The 14,153-nt window shown below is 37.3% G+C and overlaps 1 long non-coding RNA gene across 1 annotated transcript; it reads right to left on the bottom strand.

Annotated features, from left to right (window-relative positions):
• Window positions 1-8,643: 8,643 nt before the first annotated feature.
• On the bottom strand, window positions 8,644-10,867 carry LOC120359698. Its single transcript, XR_005576470.1, has 2 exons — window positions 10,335-10,867; window positions 8,644-8,820 (listed from the first exon to the last, which is right to left on the bottom strand). It is a non-coding gene; the product is annotated as an uncharacterized LOC120359698 (long non-coding RNA).
• Between the last annotated feature and the right edge of the window lie 3,286 nt (window positions 10,868-14,153).

Here is a 14,153-nt window from a genome sequence, read left to right as displayed (position 1 = left end):
AAGATCTTTATTAAACAATAATACATATACTCTAGCCATCAGCCTTTTACAATTTTCATCTTAATCAATGTAATGAAAACGGGAAGCTGGTTAAAAATAAAAAAGAAAAAAATATAAAGATAACGTTAATAAATTGAATGGAGTTCAAAGACAAATAGATATATCAGCACAATCTCGGCGACTTAAAAGCTCAAAATCTCCTTTTCAAATTAATTTTTTATTAATTTCTGTATGATAATTACATGCTAAGCTATTGATTTATTAGGGAATATTTTCACAGGTGTTCTCATATTTTTGACTGGTGCTGTAAGTAATTTAAAAAAAAAAAAACGTATATAAAATTTAAAAAAAATATAATAAAATATAAAATATATGTATATACAAAACTGAACGGCTTTTAGTAAATAATAACAATATACAATTTATAATTATACATGCAAATTATGTGTTTTTTTTTACTTATTGCCTTTTAAGTAGTCTCCACATCATAAAAATTTCTAATTCAAGACACGATTGGCTGATTACTGTATCTCAAATCTATGCTAATTGCTTTTCCATGTGATTTATAAATATACAGAAGAGCTAATGAGGACACAAGTATAAAGCTCGAAATAAATATATAATTTTTACAGAAATGCATATAAAGACTCATCTGTAGACAATATTAAGTATGTTTACATATGTATATTTAATATTCTATCTATTTTTATGTTTTTATATTATTGTTTTTTAAGTTAACTATGTATGTTTTTCAATAATAATAAAGATCTAATAAGAGCATTTTTAATTTTTATAACTTTATATTCCTTATGTCTTCATCCTAAAACAAAAACTGCTTGTTCAGCTAACATCAAGTCTATATCAATTTACGTAAAAAAGGATTTTCTAAATAATGCATATATAACAATATTGTTAAAATTTAATGTGCAAAAAGGAACAAAACAGCAATGTTATAATTGGAAGGAACGACATCGAGCAGCCAACGAACATAACCAAAAATTATTATCACATGCGAGGACCATTATTAACATTAACCTATAAATAACTACATAACAAATAGCAATTTTCAAATTGGTATATTTGTTTGTATAGACGATTGTACTGCAAAATAAATCAGAATTAAACAAATATTTTGTTGAACCACACCTAAGTTAAAAAAAACAATATAAATTCTTTATGTAATTATATTATTTGATATTAATAATTAATATTCGCTTACCTTGCTGTTGGATTATTCGCGAACGCTATACACTTCTGTTTTTTGTGCACGCACTAAATAATGAAAATATTTACGAAATTTACACTTATTCACACTCACCGGAATGGAATAAGAATAATAAGAACAAGGAATATATAGGTTATAGACTGCAGGACTGCAATAGCTGACTGCAATAGTCAGCATCAAGTCGACTGCAATAGTCGGCAAATAGTTGACTGAAAAAAGTCAACTTACAGTCGACAAATAGCCACTAATGTTGCTTGGGTCTGTACCAACCCACACAGCACAATGTCTGTTTGTCTATTAATAGTCAACTTTTTTTAGCCGACCTAAAGTCAGCTTTTAAAGTCGACATTTAGTCGACTATTTCTAGGATGGATTTTTGTCGACTTCAAATTGTTGACTTTAAGTCGACTTCGAAAGTCAAAAGTTGACGCGTAGTGCGCGCCATTTGCGATCGCCGCGATTTCATCATCCTTTTGTCTGTGTGTGTGCATCAGTGTGCCCGGTGTGCCTCAGCCTACAAGCGTGCGCTTCAGGTTTCTTAATTATTTAAGCAATATATTAAAAGTAATGTCTTTCTTTCTTAATTAATAAAGCGCATATTAAAGAATGTATATGTATATATATGTGCAAATTTTATATGTAACAATTTGTGACGTATAATTATGTATAAGTGAGGTTAGGACATCGTCCTCTTTCTACTCCTCTATTGAATTTCCATGTATCTGTTTTTAACAGTATTTTTGTTTTCAGCTTATATTGTGCAAAACACAATTAGAGGCTTTTCCATCACAGCAGAAACATTAATTGTGAATCAATATTATAAGACGAGACATTAAGTTGGCAAATTTTGAAGCAGCCACAAATAGAAATGTTCAATAACAGATTGAAGGATATTAATATTCGGTAACAACCCACGCAACACAAGAACGTCCTTTAGACGTCCAATGGACGTCGCGGTCGGACATGTCTTGACGTCCAGATGACATACCAATTGTGTCTTGTAGACGTCTAGGAAACGTCCTTCGGACGTACAATGTACCGCCTTCTGACGTCAAATGGACGTCATTAGGACGTTTCAGCAGGACATAAAAAGGACTTTTATGGACGTTGTTTGGACATTATTTTATATTGCGCGATTAGGACTTTATTTAGTAAAAAATGATATTTATTAGTAAAAGTAGTATTAACCCTGCCGAAAATGTGCGATTAAAACCGATTTAAAAAAAAAGTAATCCGAATCAATCGAGATTTCTGCACCGAAAATATGGTGTAAAGACAGATTGAAAATATTATAAAATCGGAACCCAGATAGATTTATTAAACCAGAATACATTAATATAAAACGTTATAAATGTTTAATTTACAAAAAAATATTTCTTGTATCCTTTTCGTTAAAAAAGACTAAAAAAGAGATTAAATTTGAATTAAATATTTAATTTTTGTACAAGATTAAATAACAATACGAATTGTTATTTACATGTAAAAATTATAAAAATTTATGTGGAACAGCGTTCCACACACACGTCACATTTGAAAAGACTGAGAGCGAGTATTCGTCTCGAGGTTACAACAAACAGCTCCTAAAAATCTTGAGCTGGGGAGCAGTGATGGGAGATGGAAAGATCTTTCTCGCGCACGCGCATTCGAGCAATGCTACATAGCCTCATCGACGCATAGTTTTAGTGGTACTATAAGGGCCCTTATATTGGTTAAAGAAAGAAATGTTAAGGAAATTGTAAGGAAAAAGTTTCTATTAAATTTTTCTATTTAAATAGAATGCTGCTTAGAAAAAATAATGTGTATAAATACAATATATAATATAAATATATTGCAACAATTTTTTTTACGGAGGAGAACAAACTCTTCGCAAGGTCTCTTTAAAAGTGATAATCTTCCGATTCTCTCTCAAAAAGGGATAAGACGCCCTAAAGCCCGTACTTTAGACTTCAAGATGTGCAAGATTCAATGGAAAAAACTCATAAAAATCGTAGTGAGCGGTCTTGCGCGCAGAAACACCTCATGGTTGCACCAAAATCCGTCACTGAAACTTACTACGTCATATCACGCATGCGCACAAAAATCCCCTTTATCCCATCACTGCTGGGGAGTCGGTGGCGCCTAGATATAACGCCCGTGGCCGCATTCGACTCACGAAAAGATCTCTCGCGGCGTGGCCACCTAGCGGTGGTGCCAGCACTCACTTGTTAAATTCATTTCAATCCGAAATTACAGGATTTCATAAATTATAATTAAATCGAATTTTAATGTATACATGTATTTGATTCACAGAATCATGTAAACAGATATGATTCTGTAAATCAAATATATATACCTTGCTGCTAGATGTATAATTACTTTCTTTATATTTTAAGTTTACGTTTCAAAACGTTTTTTCCAAAAAAAATTTTACTTGATATAATATACGTTATTATTTATTTATATTTTGAATAGGATTTTCCTCACAAATAAAATAGCCATTAAATAGCATATTAAATTAATCGTAATAGTTATACATATGTATTAAATATTACATAATTTAAATATTATATATAATGAAATATTAAATATTAACAAATAATTTATTTTATTAAAAAGCTATATACTGTATATTAAAGCTTCTCATATTATCAAAATTTGTAGTTTATGTTTATATATGATTAAATATTTTTGTTAAATATTTTTTAACACAAAAAATTATCTTTATAATTTATAAAATTCTTGTGTTATAATAATAATGATAATGATGATAATAATAAAAATACTCAACTTTGTTGACATATATGTATATAGCGGACCTTTTTGGAACGTACCACCAATATCTGCTAGACATTTAAAGGATGTCCTTAGAACATCTTCAAAATGTCTTATTTAGTATAAAGAACAACGCAATTTCGAATGTATATTTATTATGTATGTTGGAAACATGTTTAATATACATAATATGTTAAATATTACGAATCATCCCAAATATGTCCTGCGGATATCCTACAAACGTCATACTGCAACTATGATAAACCAGGATGTCCTTCGGACGTCTTTGGAACGTCCTATGGACGTACGAGATACTAGGACATTACAAGGACTTTTGTGGATATTTTTGGACGTCCGGGGACGTCCATGTGTTGTGGGAATTTGTAAGTATCTTGTCATACAAAAATTAAAGGGCTTATGATAACAGTAAGCTAACATTAATAGATTAAATTGACAGAAAATAATTAAATTATTAAGTATCAAAATATGAAACAAATGTATTACATTACATTACGTTATATTAATTACAATTATTGATTCAAGTGTGAAGTTTCTTATAACGGGCAAATAAATATATATTTTCCATTACTTTCACTCTTAAGTTAAAAATATAAATATTGGAAAAAAAATTTGTTAACTATTATATTGTAATTTCTTACTTAAATCAATAATTTATTATAAATATTATTAATGTAATGTAATATAAATTTTTTATGTTAATTATTTAATGTAAACATAATTATTAATTTATATTAATGCAATTTATTCAATTAATAAAAGTACTTAAAAAAAGAATAAATTGAAGAAATTGTGCAATAAAATAATGTATGTATTATATAACATAAAATATTGCTTTATTTGTTACAGATAAAAAAAATGGCGCACTTTGGCGGAGATACTGTACCAAAATTTGTGAATAATATAATGTCGGAAACCATGGGATATGAAGTCGCACAAGCTTACACGTGGACAGGCTAAAAGAAGAGGTTATCATTAAAAAAATTGAAACTGTCTGACACAATAATTGGTATATAATTTTAACATTTTTTCTTAATCTTTGTAGTTGCACTGAATTGCATTTAAACAAACTTTTCTGTAACATTGAATACAATTTCAGATGAGAATTGTTTTAGAACTATTTCATGTCATTTTAACATGTATTTTAACAAGATCCAATTATTATGTTTGCAACAATTGTTTTGAAGAAAAAGTATACAACAATCACTGAAGTAGAAGCATGTATACAAGAATGGTTGCGACGATCTGGCGACAGGAAGAGAAGATTGTTAAATAAGTAAATATATTGTGAGTTTTGCATTTGTTACTATAAAATCGCTAAATTCTATCATAGAATACTTTATGGACTTTAAAACTTCATAGAGTATTTTATGATTTAATTGGGTAATTTAGTATCCCATATAGACAAAAAGATGTATTCTATGATCTATCCTCTTTAGAGAACAATTCTAGCACCCATTGATTGTGAACGTGAACAAACTTTAATCAATGGGTGCTGGGACTGTTCTCGAAAGAGAATAGAGTCCGCATTGGTCAACGACTGAGATTAATTTTCGATCAATGAGTGCTGGGACTGTCTTCTTTTGAGAACAGAGTTCGCGTTGATGGTCGCTCTTGATCGAGCTTCAATCAATGAGTGCTGGGACTGTTCTCGAAAGAGGATAGAGTCCGCGTTGGTCGACGACTGAGGTTAATTTTCAATCAGGAGTTTGATAAAAAATGTTATTATTTACATGATTAAAAAGTTACTTTTTATCGCTTTTTTGTCAAAAGTTGAATCACTATTTCACTTTTTTCGATCCGATGATTGAATGGCAGCATTGTATACAAACCAAATTATGTTCATTGTAAATTATAATTTACAACTGCTTCAATATCTATATGTGTAATCAGTAGACATCTGCTAGATTTATTATTATGAAAAACTCATGCAAAACTGACAATAGTATGAAAGGGAAAAATATATAAAAAGATTATATATATAATCGTTGAATTGTTTGTTTCGAAATTATAAATTTTATGTAATATTAAGATATATAAAATATTGATATTTCGTACTGAATAACATTAATATTTTGCACTGAATATATTAAATAATATAAACAAATAACTTTTATTTCTTTCACTATTATTATTATATCCACTTACATTTGTACATTTACTACCAAATTTCTATTTTCATAATGACATTTGTCAAAAATTTAATTTTATTATTTTTAATGTATAATATATATTATATATTTGAAATCTAAAATTAAATTTTTTTTAAATGAGAATAAATTATGAGAATAAATAATTTATGGGAATAAAAATTGGTAGTAAATGTATGGATGATTTTAAATTGATTACAAGTCGACTTATGGCCAACTAAAAGTCGACCTAGTCGCCATAACCTTGAAAGCAATGTCGGCTTATAGTAGCCATGAAGTCGACATAAAGTTGACTGTTACAGGCTGACATTTAGTCGACTATAAGCGTGATATTTGATGACTTTTAGTCGACTATAAGTCGACATTTGGCCTGACTTTGAAGTCGACTTTAGACTCCTAAAGCCGACTGACAGCCGACTAATAGTCGACTTCGTGCTGTTTGGGAACAATTTGCAGGGGGACTTTGCGTGGAATTTTGAGAAGAGTTTTATATGATTTAGGTAAAAAATGAAAAATAGATTTAAATAATTTTAAAATAGCGTCCACTTTTTTTTAGATACATTACGAAGTCCCCAATTTTTGAGTCCTGTCAAAATATACTTTATTTCTTCCTTATTTTGAAAAATATGAGTTTTAGTTTTATTTTTAAAACTATTGCAATAAATGTTTTTATAATTGTCATTACTTGTGTTTGCATTATTAACTTCGGAACTTGAATAATTAATATTATCATAATAGAAAGTGTTGTTGGAATTTATAGAACACTGTTCTGAAACAATATTATGTACGTGTATCATCATCTGGAGAATAATTCAGAGAAGGGTTCGTTTCACTTTGAATAAATTCAAGTCTGTGATCAAGTTTAAAGTCAGATACAGTATCTTGCACTTTTGAACGAATAAAAGCTTCATGGATTTTTTGCCCTGATTTTATACTTTCGCAGAGCTTTCTTTTCTGTAAAGCACTGTAAAAAAAATATTAATTATAAACTATAATTATTATGTAACATGTAAATAATGAATTATATTGATTTCATCTTATATGACAGTATTGTGTTTACAATTGTAAAAAGTAATATTTTTAATCTGTTACACATATGGGATTGACATGTTCACAACAAAATACGAATAACATTTACTCATTACTGTATAAAATGCAAATCAGTTTATTTGGCATCCTTAAAAAAATAAATAGTAAAAAAAATAATAAAAAAAATAACAATGTTAATTAATAACAAAACATTATATATTACACAATAGTTTTCATTCCTATACAAAAATTTAACCAAAATAGATATAATAATTTTTTACAGGAAACTTCTCATTTTAGTGGATAAACTTTGAGAATATATAAAGATATTCAAGAAAAAAAAAGTTTAAATTGTTACGTAAATTCACAATTTTTTTCCATCAAAATTATTTTATGTAAAAATATTGTAAATTTCAAACAAACATAACAGTTTTTCTCGTTTCTCTTGGATGTCTTTATATATTTCCAAAGTTTATCTATTAAATTTAAAACATTCTGCATATTTATAGCAACACAGATATAAAATATATATATATATATATATATATATATATATATATATGTAGTATATATATATATATATATATATATATATATATATGTGTGTAGTATATATATATATATATATATATATATACTACTGTGTTCAAATGTAAGGTGAATTTTGTTATAAAATAAAAAATCTTTATTTATTCATCCAAATCAATTTCATTCCCTTCGAAGTATTCCCCCCCCCCCCTCCCCGATACAATGCACTTATGCCAACGTTTTTTCCATTCCTCGAAGCATGCCAAAAAGTCGTTTCCCGGTATAGCCTTTAAAGCGCGCAACGATTCACGTTGAATCTCTTCAATAGATTCAAAGCGGTGTCCCCGGAGCGGTCTTTTGAGTTTGGGAAATAGCCAAAAGTCACATGGAGCTAAGTCAGGTGAATAAGGCGGTTGCGGAATGATATGAGTGGAATTTTTGGCGAAAAACTCACGAAGAATCAATGCCGTGTGAGACGATTTTTGGCACCAAACGAGATTTGACTTTTCTAAGGCCCAAATGATCCTTCAAAATTGTTTGAACTGATCCAATTGAAATGCCAACCATATCGACAAGGTCTCTAATTGTTAATCGACGATTTTCGAGCTCCAATTCCTTGATTTTCTTTACGTTTCAGATAACAAAATGCCTGCATAGTGAGTGCACGGTGCGCGCACGTGTGCGTGATAATCGTCACAGTGCCTGCACAGCACTATGCAGATATGTCCGCATTTGAGGCTCATATCGCCCGCACGTGTGAATGCCGCACGCATGCGGGCGACATGAATCTGATATGAGTGCACGAATTGAGATTCATATCGTCTACACGTGAGTGCCACACGCGTACGAGCGATATGAATTTTATTTTATTGTTAAATTATAAAATAATAAATGAAAATATTAAAATTATACATAGGGTTATCTTAAAAAACGTACACTAATTACATATATTTTTTTTATTATTGTTATTACGGTATATAACAAACATTATTATTATTATTAACGTGATATAACAAACTTCATCGCCATTAGCGCGACTTACAAGTATACGTTTCTTCCGAATATCTGACTGGCAAATCGAATATCTTCGTAGTCAAACGTTAGGTTAGATATCCTAACCTATCTGAGGGAGTGCGCCGCCTCTATATGGGGGTGGTGCGCTCCATAGCCTTGTATGGAGCGCCGGTGTGGTGCGGCCCCCTGGTGGCCTCCACAAGAAGCATGGACCTGCTCCATGGAGCGCAACGCAAAATGGCCATCAGGGTGACAAGAGCGTACCGCACCGTGCCGCGGGAGGCGGCTTGTGTGCTTGCGGGCTCGGTCCCGTGGGCGTACGTGGCGTGTTCCTTAGAGGAGATTTACAACTGGAAGGAGGAGCATGCCCGCGGGATCGGGCCGGCGGCGCATGAGTCGCTACTGGAGAGGAGAGCCCGCGCTAAACGAGAGGAATTCCGGCACTGGCAGGAGAGGCTCCCTCATGCCAGGGTCGGACTCAGGGTAGTTGAGGCCATTGGGCCCTTACTCGAGCAGTGAGTGGGGAGGGGTCGTGGGGGCCTCTCGTTCCACATGACGCAGGTGCTCACCGGGCATGGTTGCTTCGGGGAGCATCTGCACGAGAGGACTGGACGGGAGGACACCACGAGGTGCCACCACTGTCCGGAGCCCAGGGACACGACGCAGCACACTTTCGAGGAGTGTCCTGCGTGGGCTAACGAGCGTCGTGACCTTGTGGCAGTGGTGGGAGACGACCTCTCCCTATCCGCGGTGGTGGGACAGATTTTGGAGGATCCCGAAAAGTGGAACGCGTTCGCCTCCTTCTGCGTTACTGTAATGCTACAGAAGGAAGCGGCAGAGCGGGCGCGGGAGGATGCGCCTGACGCGCCGGGGGAGAGAAGGCGCAGGGGGGGGGAGACGAAGGAGGGTGTACCTGCAGCAACAGTAGCAGGTCCTTCTCCCTCTCTACCCACCCTCCAGTGGGAGGATAGGCTTTGAGGAGGGTAGGTTTTGCCGCTCTCTCCCTGCCCACTAGGGTTCGCCGGCGTCCCGGCGATGGCATCTGTCGCGACGAGATCTGTCGTCGCCGGGAGAGTTTTTCGCCGGCGCGGCTCATCGCTCTCCTCACCTGAGGGTTTGAGCTGAGCCGAGAAGGAACAGTGGGGAGGGGGGACTCTCACAGCGCCGGCTAGAGCGGACAGAGAGCCCTACCCTCTCCACTGTTGAGGAGGTACGCCTCGGGCGGAATCAGCGGCGGGGTAGTTGCCCAGCTGACCCGTCTCGGGGCTTGGGATACGGGAGTGCGTACCTAGGACCCTCTTCCAGGGGGGTCTGACGCACTCCCGGCATCCCGGTTCGGGCGGCTGGGGCTCGATTTCGGTCGAGCTCTGGACGCTAACTCCGGAGGGGGGTTCCTGCTCTTGGGCGGGGACCCGTTTGGGCTAGGACGGATCGCGGTGCATGCTTAGTTCGATCCCGTGATCCGTCCCGAGTCCAGACGCCGGAAAAAGTTGGGTTTTAGTGAGTATGTCAGCTAGTCAGGTCGACGAGTCTCACATACCCCGCGTTCCTGTCTCCACAGGATCGGGGACCCATAAAGGCGTTTCCCAACTATAAAAAAAAAAAAAAGATATCCTAACCTAAATAGTCGTCAACTTTAACGCTTGATATCTCGATTCGCGGGTCAGTCCGACACTTTTTTCTGCTAGATTCGTTCATTTCGTGCGAAAACGCGTCAAATGAACCTAAAAATCGGAGATGGTGGGAGTAATCTTAACATTTACCCAAACATACAATAATAAACATGTATCTACATACCTCCAAATGATTTAATTATCCCTCCAATCACTTTATTCTTTTTCTTAATTGGTACGGACTCGTTCAACCTTCCACTCTGCAATATAGTTAACTTAACGAATTATAATAGGATTGCATGAGCAAAATCCTAAGCACAATCAGTGTATGTATGTACTGTACACGCAGCCAACCGGCGAATGGAACTTTTTTTTCACAGTCACTGCGGTGCGTTCAGAATAAACGTGCGCGCAAGTTTAAACTTAGAAACTGCATTGTAATATTGCCTTACAATAAAATGGGATAAAATTTAAAAGTTAAAAAAGGAAGCACAATTTTGTAAATTACATAATACGTAATATTTTTAAATTTATAATTAAAATTGAAAATACTTAAAATAGATAAATAAATAGATAAATAATTTAATATATTAAATAAAAAGTTATATGTTGTGACGTGGCAGTTTTAGCTGCCTCGCCACTCCACCTTCCGCCTAAGCGTCGCGCAAGGAGGCGCGTAAGACCGGGTCGGGCACTCATCGAGAGAGCGAAATCTCCGACGGGACTGCGTTGCGTGTTATTTCATTTATTTATTCGCGGCTTCTTTTATGTAACCGCGGGCATCTCGACAAACGCTGCCAAAGGACCAGCCGCGGCGAGGGAGACGGACAGCGGCCGGGAAAGGAGAGGGCGATCGTCCAGGGCCGGCGCACCGGAAAACGCCGACGGAGAGGAGGAGATGAGACGTGGCGACAGCTAAGCGCCACGCAAGGGAGGCTCGCAAGTGGCACAGCTGGTGGACAGGCTGAGGCGGACGAACGGCCAGGACGAGGGCCGTCGAATGCCGGCTGTCCATCAAGGAGTGTAGCGGCGAAGAGTCGTCGCTAGGAAAATTCTGCGGCTGTCGTCCGCAGGGACGACGAGAACGACGAGGATGTCGGATGCCGACGGGGACCGCACGACACCTGCGGAGACCCGACACTGCGCTGCCGTGACTTCACGGCTAGATAAGGGCGGCCGCTGATAGGCCGCGCCGCTAGGCGCAAGGATATCGCGCACCCTGTAGGAGGGGTAGCGCTCATCGATCGCGCATCGAGCGCGATCCTCTCGGCTTTTGCGTGCGACCCGGCGAACTGAGCGTGTGTGGAAACGAGCGAGCGAGTGCGAGATATCGGTCAGCTATCAGCCTGTCCGCTATCGGAAGGAGTGCCCGGCCTTGGCGAGCGAGTTGAGGACACCCGAGGACCCGAAGGAGGACCGTGCGGAAGTCGAGGTGACCCCCTAACCTTCGTGTAAAGCCACGAGCTGTCGGTGTCGACCGGCTCGCGTTCTGAGGTGGAGCCATTAGGTTCGTGTGCGAGTGCGTCCGCCGCGTGGCGATTGAACGCACCTTGCTTCTTGGTGTTTGGCTGGCTCTCCACCTCAAGCGCGAGACCTCGTCGAGGCATCCAGCTGTCGGCTGCCGCGGGTGTTTCGGCTGTCCCGCCGTAGAAGTTCGCGAGCGACCGGCTTCCCGGGAAGCCGCAAAGCCCTCGCGCACGTGCGCGAGTCGTGTTACGGCCGTGATCATACGACCGTCCGCGTTATCGGTGCGTTGTCGTGTCGCGCGTCTTCGCGAGAATTGTGCATTGTGACCGCGACGACGGCATTGCCGTCACCGGGTATCTTGGATCGCATTGCGTTTGAATTAATTGCGGTCTGTTAGCGAAAGTTCGCCGAGTATGTTCTCGCCGCGCTGTTCCGAGCGCGCGTGATTGGCTGTCTCGTTCCGCGCGGGACCAACCGTCGTTGTTCGCGCCGCTAGCGTAAGCATTGTAGTACTTAAGTAAATTTTCGCGTTCCGCTTATTCGTTTTCGTCAGCTCTCTTCATCTTTTCCGTTCTTTGCTTGCTTCGACTGAAAATTCCTTCGCGTTTGGCTCTACTCTGTCTCTGTCATATGCTACAATACATGTTATTTCTGTCTGTTATATCGGCCTGATCTTGCTTGATTTCTCGCCTACCCGTCTCCTCCAGTAAGAGAGCCGCTTCGTCCCTGTCTCCGCTACCCCGCCCCTCTACCGGTTAGAGGAGCTAGCTGGCCGCGTGCGAGCGACGATTCCGTTTTTGTGTAACGAGTTATCGCGTGATACGAATTGGCGTTTAGCGTGGAAAAGTGAACCCGGCGACGCGACCGGCGTAATCGCGTCTGGCGCCCAATTTCGCGATCTGGTTGGAATCTAGCTGTCGGTATTCTCGTCGCTCTCGCGCGCGCTTTGTGTAGCGTCTCCGCTACCTTGTTTGATCGCGCACTTCGCCGTTGCTCTCCGGCGTCCGAAAAGTGCGTGACAATGTATTATGTGTATATAATATAAAACTATATTATATATAAATTATGTCTGTTATATATAAATTTTATATTGAAAATTATTTAAAAATTATAGTAAAAAAGAATCTGTATTTGTCCTATAATTTCTGATTAATTAGCAATAAAAATTACAAAAAAATCATATATAAAATGTTTCCTATGATACTAAAATATATATTTTTTATATATTGTTATATTAATAAGAACATTATATAAAATTGTAAAATGCATGACGATTTAATATTTTGGTCATTTTTTACTTCGTCACGTTGTGCAGGCAAAGTGATTGCATTGGTGCATGCACGTGTGAGTATCACACGTAAGGGTGATATAAATTCTCACCATGAAAAATACACCATGATAAATATACAATCATACACAACGATAGAATATATAAAATATTCTTTTCGATCACTCATACATCTTCTCACGCATGACTTCATAATGCCACCTTCCATGCACGCACACGTGCCGCTATCACATTGATAGGGCAATATGACTGCGATGTTGCAAGCATACGTGATATCACGCTGTGAGGGTGACGTGAGCCGTCACAAATTGTTATCTGGGGTGTTGCTCATCAGTTGACGTTGATGGTCGTCCGGAGCGTTCCAAGTCATCAGCATGTTCTCTGCCTTCTTTGAAGTCTTTGTACCACTTATAAACATTTTTCTGCGACATAGTCGATTCACCGAAGGCCCTCTAAAACATTTTGCACGTTTCCGCAGTCGAAATTTCATTCCGCAAACAAAATTTAATGGCACTTTTTTGCTCAGCAAAATCAGACATTGTAAAAATCGCCAAAATCACTTTTAGTCGTTTAGAAAACACAAACGTAACTATATGACTAATGATGACATTCACATGAAATTTGGCACAGATGTCACTAACAGTAGTACCAACATAAAAATAAAACAGTTTGCTCGAATCGATTAGCGCGGGAAGTTTAAATTAAAAACTCACCTTACTTTTTGAACACAGTAGTATATATATATATATTTACATGTTTATTACATCTAATGCCCTCCTTCCGAACGCCTTAATTAATAGAGTATATATAAACACTTAACGATTTCATGATAACAATTTAACCTTTACATAGTGAATCTCCTTAAACTTTTTTTTACATTACTATTATATCACTTTTTGATACACGTGTTTTCATCAGCCTTCAAAAAGTCACACGTAACTGGATAGCTCGGGTAGTCGTTGTAGCCTGCTACAACATGTATGTACACGCACCGAAATAGTGTATGGTATGTTCCACGGTATACGCGGCGCGCGGTTACCACACATTATAGTTGGTATAAAAAGAGTTGC

This window comes from Solenopsis invicta, chromosome 16 (assembly GCF_016802725.1).
Source record: "Solenopsis invicta isolate M01_SB chromosome 16, UNIL_Sinv_3.0, whole genome shotgun sequence".
In the NCBI taxonomy this organism is placed as follows: Eukaryota; Metazoa; Arthropoda; class Insecta; order Hymenoptera; family Formicidae; genus Solenopsis; species Solenopsis invicta.
The sequence above is the reverse complement of the archived record's forward strand: the minus strand, read 5'-3'. Positions and strand labels throughout refer to the sequence as shown.